The 10,754-nt window shown below is 42.8% G+C and overlaps 1 pseudogene; it reads right to left on the bottom strand.

Moving 5' to 3' along the window:
- Positions 1-2,126: 2,126 nt before the first annotated feature.
- LOC118836126 lies at positions 2,127-2,941 on the bottom strand (annotated as a pseudogene).
- Positions 2,942-10,754: the final 7,813 nt, after the last annotated feature.

Genomic DNA, 10,754 nt, shown 5'->3' with positions numbered 1-10,754 from the left:
TGTTTTTTAAGGTCAGGCCCAGCTTGGCAGCCACTCTTGGCTTCAGTGGCCTGGGGGGGCACTCTTCAGCTCTCCAGTCTTGGGAGGCCGACATAGGCAGTGCTGTGATGGAAAGAAATGGTTCCTGAGGCTTGCTTCCTAAGGCAGGAGGGCCAGCCTCTCTGCACACACTCTTGCTAGGAGCAGAGCCCACTTGTCTTCTTCTCCTCTGTCTCTTCTTCTCCCTGTCAGTCCAAGTGGGCTCCAGGATCAGGCAGGGAGCCCTCGCTACCAGTCATTCCCTTCCCGGGAGAGCCCTGGAGCATCTGGAGGGAAGAGGGTTTGGGGGATGGATGGATTGAGTCTTGGGTCCTCTTCTCTTCTTCCTCTGCATGCTGCGTGGTCACATCAGCTCCTGTGGACCCAATCATCACCTCTATGCTGTTGAGGACCAAATCTGCATTTCCAGCCCTAACCTCTGTCCTGGCCTTGAGTTGGGCAGTTCCAGCTCCCCATTGGACATCCTGAGCTGAAAGCCTTGCAGACAATGTCCAAGATGGAAGCCATGCTCTCTCCCCTCCAACACATCTTAAGAACTTCTCTGTGACCATCCAGGGCACCCCCACCCTTCCGGTCCCGCAGGCTCCCAGCCCAGCACTCATTTGGCACTTGACACTCTCCCACCCCCCAGGCCCAGTGAGCCAATTTTACTTCACTAGGGTGGGTCTGCCTGCCTCTAGACTGTCTGTCTTCCACTTGGCCATCAAAGAGAGCTTCCTAGTCAAATGGAGCTTCCTAAAGCTCTGGTCTGATCTCAAAATCTGCAGTGGCTCCCTAGGGCTCCAGAATCTAACACAAAACCCTCTGTTTGGCATTCAAAGCCTTTCATCACCTTTCCAGCCTTCTTAGCCCTCACTTCCCAATATGGACTCTAGGGTCCAGTGACCCTGGCCTCCTGGCTATTCCTCCATCTCTCAGCTCTGGACTTCTCCCTAGCTGCCCCCAGGCATGGAACACCATCCATCCTTTGCTCCAACCACTGACCTCTCTGGCTCCCTAGAAGGCCCAGCTAAAACCCCACCTTCTACCGAAGCCTTTCCCAAGCCCTCTTAATTCTAATGCCTCTGCTAGGCTAATTATCTCCAGGCTAATCTCTAAATATCTTGTTGGTACAGAGTTGTTTGTGTGTCTTCTCCCCTTTAGACTAGAAGCTCCCTGGGGACAAGGACTGTTTTCTCCTTTCTTGGTATGCCCAGTACTTAGCACTGTACTTGGCGCACAGTAGGTACTTAAGAAATGTTTGCTAACTGACTAGAAAGCAGAAAAGCAGGACTGAGAGGCAGAGGGAAGAGACCCTGGGCCTCCTGAGAGTGCCTCCAAGAGCGCCACCTGCCTCGGTATCCAGTCGGCTCCCTGGCTTCCCAACCACCACCACTTCCCAATGTGCTTCCTTCTTGTTGGGCATCAGAGGGCAAAGTTAGGGGCAGTGAGAAGATTCAGAGAATTCCAGGATGGCCCATAGATGGCTGCTGGGCCAACCTACACTTAGAGAAACTGAGGACCAGAAGAGGAAGGCTTTCCTACAGTGATACAGTGAGGGGCAGGAAAAACTAGGATGCTTTGGTAGATGGCCAGCACGGCTGGGAGTGTCCATCAGCAGACTGAAATGGGCCCTCACCTCTAGGGAGCTGGCTGGATGTGGGCAGCCATCAGTCACTTGCATGTCAAAGGCCCATCCTACCACTAGCAGGTTCTCCTAGGCCTTTGAAGCCAGAAGTACGGTGGGATAAACATCTGCCAAACATCCTTGGACCTCCTCAGCTCACCCCTAAATGCTGCCAGGCCCATAGGCAGCATGGTCTGCTGGAGCCCCATGCCACAGGCACTCTGGTCCCAGAGCCAAGGAGGGGATGTCCCACGCAGAAGAGCCAGGCTTCCTTTGTCTTCTGTCCCAGGGTGGGCTGGCCAGGCCCCCAGAGAGGGAGCTGACAACACTGGCCTTCCACAGTCTTGGGCAGCTTTGTCCTTCTCTGGGTCAGGATTCTGCTGATGAAAGAACCAGAACAGGGGAAGTAAGGTGGCTAGTGAGAGCTGGGACCAGGATGATGCAACCTCAGAGGCCAAGGTCAGAACCTTAGGGTGGCTTGTCAGGGAAAGAGAACAGAGGTTGGGCTAAAAATGGATGTAGGACAGGACCCAGGCCCAGCCCTGCCCGCTCCCCTCTGAGTGAGGGGTGGCTGAAGGACCACCCAACATGTCTTCTGTCTTGCCTTCTCTGAGGTTTCTGGCCCCAAGGGGCAGCAAACACGCAGCTTGCTCAGGGGGAGCTGGGAGGCAAGGGCTGAGACCAGAAGGAGATGTCAGGAGGCTGGAAGCCCTGTGGGTCTGAGTCAAGGCAGCCCTAGAGGGAGACCCTGCCAGAGGTCAGGTGACCAAGAAAGGTGTCAGAGGGGAGGAGAGTCCATGAGCTGAGGACAGGCTCGGAGGATCCAAGGCCTTTACTGGAGAAGGTGGAGGAGGAGGCTGAGCAGAAGGGGAGGCAGGGGCTTGCAGAGGTGTGGGAAAGGTCTGTACCATAAGAGGGACCTGTGGTTGGGCCAAGGGAGTCTGGGGAGCTGGCCCAGTCTGGCTCCATCAGTCAGGAGGAATCTGGGCAGAGGCAGGAACCACAGCCAGCAGGCAGATAGCTGACCCTCTTCCAAGGCCCGGAGCCAGAGCTTCACCTCATCCTGCAGTGACCAGATCTCCTTCCGGAGGGCTTGGTTGTCTCTCTCCAGCCACTTGTGTTCCTGGTGCAGCTCATCTGCCTTGTCCATATGCTTCTGCCTGCTCCGCTGGGCCACCATCAGGTTCTGCTGTCTCCGCTTCACCTGTCTGTCCACCTCCCTGGGACTGGTCAGCAGAAGAACCTTCCCTTACTTGGCATGGGGGTGGGGAATGGTGCCCCACTGCACAGGTGCATGGCCTGGTTCCTGATGGGAAGGCCAGGTGAATGAAATAGGCAGGGTGTCCTCTTGCAGTCTGTAGCCTCCAAGTTCCCAGCTTGGCTTCAGGAAGCAAAGCCTTTAAATCTCTGGTGGCCACTCCACCCCCAGAGCCCAGTTTCAGTTTCTCTGAAACCCTGGGGCTGCTCAGAATTCCAGGCTCCCGAGTGCCCACATGGCTGGACTTTCCTAATATGACCAAGCTTTCCAGGAAGGCAACAGCCTGCCAAGGAGGGCTGGCCATGGACCAGAGTGTAGAGCACTTACCAAGGAGAGACTGAGACAGAGGGACAGCAGGGAAGGGAAAAGGCTGATAGGTATGAGAAGCTAGCAGAGGGGAGAGGGAGAGGGAGAGAGTGGGGGAGAGGGAGAGGGAGAGACCTGAGCCAATTCTTATAACAAAGGATAAAATGAGGGGAAAAAATCAGATCAGTAAAACAAACCAGGGAATTAAATAAATCCAATGCTATAAGCAGTGTTCCACACCAATAGTCCACTGTGTTCTTTCCTACCACCCCAAAGAAGTGTTAGTCATTGTTATTCTGATTTCACAGTGTTTCAATTTTTTTAATAGAAATAATTTTTCATGAATCGATATGGTTTCTTTAAGAAGGTTTTATTAATATCAACTCTCTTGGACTACATTGCATTCCAAGGAGAATGTTTCCCATTGTGTTAGTAGGAAAATTAAGCCCAGATAAACTTATCGTGGAGTTTTTTACAATTACAATGTGCCTTAGTAATGCTAAACATTTCTAAAAAAACAAAATAGTAGTAAATCTTTGAAAATGATCTATTAGAATATGAGGCATCATTTAAAAATATGTAATGAATCCTCTAGAATACAGTGACGTGGTTACTATCATTCTATAATCAAGGATATCCTTGGAACACTAGAGGCTCAGGCAAAGGAAAAACAGCTATAGGAAAATTTTAAAAAGCCTCTTCTCAATCTAGTCATAGCACTAATGCTAGAGATGTAGCAGTGCTAACTGTAGAAATAAAATCCATTGGCACAAAGGCCTTTAATTTAAAAGGAAATTATATCCTTCTCTCCCTAGTGCAAGTCCCTTTTGCAACACCCCTGGAAGATGGTCATCCAAAATCTGCTTGAACACTCCTCAAGATGGATAGCTATATTTATTAGAAAAAGTATTCCTTAGGTTGACTTGAATTTGATATCTCTACGGCTTGCACCTATCAATTTTAGATTCTACTCTATTGTGCAATATAAAGTAGGTATAATTCTTATCCTAAATGAGACCACTTTAAATAGTAAGGTATTTAGGCTTCATCTTCACTCTGAATACTTCCAGAACTATTGCTCTAATGATGGGGTTTCCAGCACTAGTAGTGGGGAAAAGAAAAAAAAATAGAATCATATGAACTCAACAATATAATAACGGAAGGTATGGGTTCATAATGAGAGTGTAAACTTAGGTTGAAGGCATTGGTGTGGAGTTCTGAGTTCCCATAGCCCTTTCCCTCCTGTCTACTCTACATTTAAAATTACATAAATGACCTGGACTAATGTAGAAAACCAACCAAACATATCCACTTTTCCCTTTCATCTTATTATGGTTCTTGCCATAATAATACATATGCTCACTTGCATGTCATGGCATCACCTCCCTGATGTCATGGTCCTCTTCCAGAATGAAGGATAAACAGGAAACTCTGTGAGTAGAGAAGGAGCCACCCACTAAGGACCAAAGTCCCAGTTGGGCAAAACAGCTTTTTCTTCCTTCCTTCCTTCCTTCCTTCCTTCCTTCCTTCCTTCCTTCCTTCCTTCCTTCCTACCTTCCTTCCTTCCTTCCTTTCTTCCTTTCTTTCTTCCTTCCTTCCTTCTTTCCTTCCTTCCTTCCTTCTTTTCTTTCTTTTTCTTTCTTTCTTTCCTTCCTTCTTTCTTTCTTTCTTTCTTTCTTTCTTTCTTTCTTTCTTTCTTTCTTTCTTTCTTTCTTTCATTTTTCTTTCTTCTTTCCTTCCTTCCTTCCTTCCTTCCTTCCTTCCTTCCTTCCTTCCTTCCTTCCTTCCTTCCATCCTTCCTTCTTTCCTTCCTTCCTTTCTTTCTTTTTCTCTTTTCTTTCTCACCTTGTGTGTGCTCAGCTCAAAAAGAAAGTAAATTTTAATCTCTGAACTTTTTTGTTTGTTTGTTTTGCTATTTTTCTCCGAGAGACCAGCCTTAACCCCAAATCACTCTAGTCCTAGACTAAACCCTACTTGGTCACTGTTTTGGCCCTGATTGGGCTCAGAATCAATGTAAATAACAATTGTTTCTGTTTTGGTCAGAAACCCTGAGGGTCTCTCCCTCACAAATCTATTTTTTAAAGAAGGCCTGTCTTTACCTCATTTTTTTTTTTACTAAGCCTTAATCACTGAATGGTTGCTGCCTCAGTCAAATTGAGACTTGTTAAAGACTTTAACCTCAAAATGCCAAGGTCCTCCATTGCATCCTGAAACATCTCTAGTTGTCCTGATCCATGTCAGACCACTGGACCCAGATGCTCCAGAGGAGAAAGCAAGGTTGGTGACTTTGCACATTCCTCCCTCACTTAAATTCAATTCACTTGCCTATCATGGCATTATCTCCCTGATGTCATGGTCCTCTTTGAGAATGAAGGACAAATAGTAGCAGCAATTATGGCTCTTAATGATGCCACCACACATCCATCACCCAGACTTGTAAAGCATTCCTCTTATTCCTGACTCCCCCTCCCCCTGTAACAGCAACCACACTTGCATACCCAGGATGGCTGTTAGCACAGGTTATTTGATCTGCTTTTCTAGGAAAGATTGCTCAAAAAGGGGTTAACAATCCTACTTTTAATTACATTCACTAGTTCAGGGGAAAAGTCAGTCCCCTGAACATCAGAGAAAATACAAGCAGAGAAATTAGCACAAAAATCAACAGACAGTGCTCTTAACTGCCTGAGTCAAAGCAATATTGCTATCCACTTTACATATACCACTGGATTGAGAGAGCCTTTACATTTGAGCAGTCAGGGGGTATGAACACATGGCTACTCAGAGTCTTGACCAGGGAATCAAAGATCCTTCTCATAAGCAATCCCCCAAAGCAAAATACCGACTCAGAGTACACACACACACACACACACACACACGTATGTGTATATATATATATATATATATATATATATATATATATATATATGCTTCTCAAAGCCAGAAGGCATCACAATCCTTGTGACTCAGTGACTAATCAACTTAGTACCAAAAGGTGTGAAAGTCTTCCTATAAGCAAGCCTTCCCTAAGCAAGCTTCCCTTAATGGGAATAGGGAATAGGCTTCCCTTAATAGGGAATAGGCTGCACATAAAGCCTATTAATGGGAGGGGAAGATCTTCATATTCCATTAACATTACATCTCCCATTTCCAATCATTTGTAAATAAAGGTAATTCTACCTTATCTCCTCCATTCCATTCCAATTTCCACAACTGCGTTTCAGGCCCTCATCCTCTCTCTCCTAGAAATCACAAGAGCCTCCAAACTAATCTCCTCATTTCCCTTCTCTCCCAATTCCAATCTACTTCCCATTAGATGTCATATTGATATTTACATGGCATAATGACGGCCTTGTCACTCCATTGCACAGAATCTTCAAAGTTTCAGGTCAGTACAATTGAAACGCATAAAAGCACTGAAATGGAAGAAGGAAAATCCAGAATAAAGGATAAAGTCTGTTCTACTTTTATTGGAATTGAAAAGCATATGAAGTTGAACAGTAAAAGAAAGCTTGTCAAGTAAGTTGAAGCCAGATTACCGAAAACTTTCAATGCTAAAGTTTAGAGTTCAGAGGTCATTTACTATGCAGTGACATAGAGTTTTTGAGTAAAGCTACAGGATGCTAACACATCCCAAGAATGTTTGGACTTTGCAATCTGTCCTGCAGTTAAACCGTTAAGATCACTATGTCTTTCCATCTACCTTGAAGTTGATTCCCCTTGTGCATTGTTTGCCCTAATTTGATAAGAGCTCATTAAAAGCAAAAGATATTAAAAAAGTGAGGGGGAAATGCCAAGATAGTAGAGTAAAGGCTTTACATAACCCTCCCAAATTGCTCTAGAAAACAAGTTTAAAATAATGCCTCAAAATGAATTCTGGTGGGTCAGAACCAACAAAAGGACATGGTGAAACAATTTACTAGGCCAAGATGATTTAGAAGGTCAGCAGAAAATTTCTGTGTCACTGGGAAGAGACTGAATGGGAAGTGGAAGTTTCCAGAGTTCTCAGTCCACAGACACTAAGGTAGGGTGTGTGTGGGGGGATGGACAACTTTTCAGAAGGAGATTACAGGGAACACTTTGCTGGTACTGGGTGAGGTCTTTGATGCACTGCCCATATGCAGTTCTAGGTCACAGTTCCAGGGCAAAGAGGAGCACTAGCAGGAGCAGGGATCCTGGCCACAGTCACAGGACAGAAAAGAGTGCTTGTGGTTGCTCCCAGAGCTGAGCACAGGCCAGGAGGGCAATGATAACACCTCTCCTTGGATAACACCTCTTTGGAAGAACTGAAAACTTGGAGAACCCTAGAACAAGCTCTGAAGCAAAAATGAAACTTTGGATAATGCCCCCTCCACCTCAGAGTAGAGTCCAACTATAAAATAAAGTTATAAATAAAGAGAAATAGACTGGGAAAATGAGCAAAAAAAAAACCAGATGAAGCTTACCATAGAAAGTTACTATAAAGATCAAATCACAAACTTAGGAGAAGACAACAGAATGGAAAAAATAACTATATCCAAAGTCTCAAGGAAAAATGTGAATTGGTCCTAGGCCCAAAAGAATTCTGGAAGAACTCAAAAAATATTTAGAAAATCAAATAAGAGAGATAGAGGAAAAACTTGAGAAAAGAAATAAGGGTGATGAAACAAATTCATGAAAACGAGTCAACAGTTTGGTTCAAAATAGGCACAATAAATAGTCAAGAAAATAACACCTTAAAACAAGAACAACAGAATAGGGCAATTGGTAAAAGAGGCACAACAATACATTGAGGAGAAAGATCCCTTAAAAAGGAGAATTGGTCAAATGGACATAAATCTACAAAAATTCACTGAAGAGAACATCTTAGAAAGCAGAATTGTCCAATGGGGGGGAAAGGAACAAAAATTCACTGAAAAAAAAAAACTCCTTAAAAATAGAATTGGACAAATGGATAATGTGGTACAAAAACTTATTAATGAAAATAACTACTTCAAAATTAGAAATGGGCAATTGGAAGCTAATGACTTCATGAGACACCAAGAAATAATAAAATAAAATTTAAGAATGAAAAATATAAGAAGATATGAAATATTTTATTGGAAAAACAACTGACCTGGAAAATAGAAGCAGGAGAGATAATTTAAGAACAGGCAATTTTCAGACACATAAATCAAATCTATCTATAGTCATATGAAACTATACTCTAAATAACTATTGATTAGAGTAATGCAAATTAAAACAACTCTGAGATACAATTCTCACTTATCAGATCAGGTAATATTACTGAAAAGGAAAATGATGGACATTGGAGTGGAGGTGGGAAAATTGCAACACTAATGCATCATTGGTCGAGCTGTGGACTGATCCAATCATTCTGGAGAGCAATTTAAAATTATGCCCAAGAGGCTATAAAACCATGCAAACTTTTGACTCAGCAATATCACTACAAAGTCTGTATCTCAAAGAGATAAAAACAGCAACAAAAAAAGAAAAGGACAAGGAAATATAAGCACAAAGATATTTATAGCAGCTCTTTGTGGTGGCAAATAATTGAAGATTGAGGGAATATCCATCAATTGAGAAATGGTTGAAGAAATTGTGGTATATAATTGTGACAGAATGCTAATGTGCTGTAAGAAATGATGACTAAGGTGCTCTCAGAAAAACGTGGAAAGACTTATATGAACTGATGCAAAGTGAAGTGAATAGAAATGGGAGAACATTGTACAAAGTAGCAACAATATTGTATGATGATCACCTGTGAATGATCTAGCTATTCTCAGCAGTACAATGATCCAAAGACAATTCTGAATGACTTCAGATCAAAAATACTATCTACCTCCAGAGAAAGAAAGAGTCTGAATGTAGACATATTTATATTTTTTCTTTGTTTTTCTGCTGTTGTTTTATAGTCTGCATTTGTTTTCTGTTTTTTCACAACATGACTAATATGGAAATATGTTTTATGTGACTGCTCATGTACAACCTTATATCAAATTTCTTGCCTTCTCAATGAGGAGCAAAAGGAAGGAGTATGAGAATTTGGAATTCAAAACTTTAAAAAAATGGTTAAAATTTGTTTTTACATGTACTTGGAAAAATATTTTTTGAATAAAATAAAGAGCAAGGGATGCTTTACTTTTTCCCTTTCACATATGGTACTCTATAATTTAGCCAAATAAACCTTATATTCTTCACACATGCCATGCTATCTCCCATCTTCTTCCTTTTACACGCTTTTCACAAAGCCACAAATTTATTTTTTCCTCATTTCTGCCTCTTATTAACTCTTGGCTCTTTTTAGAGTCCTTTCAGGCACCACCATCTACATGGTCTGTCCCAACTCCCCTCAAATATTAATGCTTTCACACAAGGAAAAAAAAGAAAAAAGAAAGGAAAACACATTGAGAATGCACTTGCTTTGGGTCAGGTACTTTTTTACAAACATTATCTCATTTGAGCCTTACAAAAACCCTGCAGGGGAGGTGGTATTTTTAATCTCTCTTTTACAGTTGAGGAAACTGAGGCAAACAGAAATTAAATGATTTATCCAGGCTCACATAGGTAGTAAGTGTGTGAGGCCAGATTTTAATTCAGATCTTCCTGACTTCATGCCCAGTATACTATCCTCTATAACACCAACTGCTTCTAAAGGGCAGGGAAAGAAATGAGAGAAGAAAGAAAGAAGGAAGGAAGGAAGGAAGGAAGGAAGGAAGGAAGGAAGGAAGGAAGGAAAGGATTGAGGGATGGAGGAAGGAAAGGAGGAAGTGAGGGAAAGAGAGGAGGGAAGGTAGAACCAGAGGGAGGGAGGTAGAGAGGGAGGGTAGATACATGCAAATCACTTGATTTCTTCAGGGTTTGCACCTCTTTATAATTCATATATAGCCCTTACCTGTCTCTGAGGTCACTTAACTTTTACAACCATTGCTTCTAAATCATCAGGACTTTGAATGTATTGACAGTATTTTGCTGAACATTTGTCTTTTCTATATGTATTATAAAAGAGGTCTTACAGAATCAGGCCTACAGTTATATTTTAAGTTCAAGTGAGTCAGAAAGAGAATTTTAGGTATTTGTCTATGGATACACATTATCATTTGTAAAAAGTATAGCTTCCTGGATATTTTTTGTCTGGAAATGTCTCACTTCTGGTAGCCAGTGAGTCAGAGTAAAGCTTCTCTAAGCTCAGGATTTGATGTGAGCAGAGTGGCTATGTTGGCAGAAAGACACACTGACTATGATATTTATGATAAGGATAAGAGAAAGTAGAAAGCTTAGTGCCCCTGGTTTCAACAATCTCCTTTCTCAGGTTCATAGATCTCAGTTAAGGATAACCTGCCTGTGAGTTTTGTATAATTTGCTGCAAGGTTTGACATTTATTATTCATTCTTTCACGAAACATTTTATTACTTGCCTGCCATGGTCAGAATAGCATGGTAGGTGTAGAGGGAGATACAATAAAAAAGGGGATATCTTAGTTCTCAATCTTATAGTCATTCATTCAATCAATCAAGAAGCAATTCATAAAGGCTGACTATATGCCAAATGCTATGGGAAGTTCTAAGG

Source organism: Trichosurus vulpecula, chromosome 2, assembly GCF_011100635.1.
Source record: "Trichosurus vulpecula isolate mTriVul1 chromosome 2, mTriVul1.pri, whole genome shotgun sequence".
In the NCBI taxonomy this organism is placed as follows: domain Eukaryota; kingdom Metazoa; phylum Chordata; class Mammalia; order Diprotodontia; family Phalangeridae; genus Trichosurus; species Trichosurus vulpecula.
The sequence above is the reverse complement of the archived record's forward strand: the minus strand, read 5'-3'. Positions and strand labels throughout refer to the sequence as shown.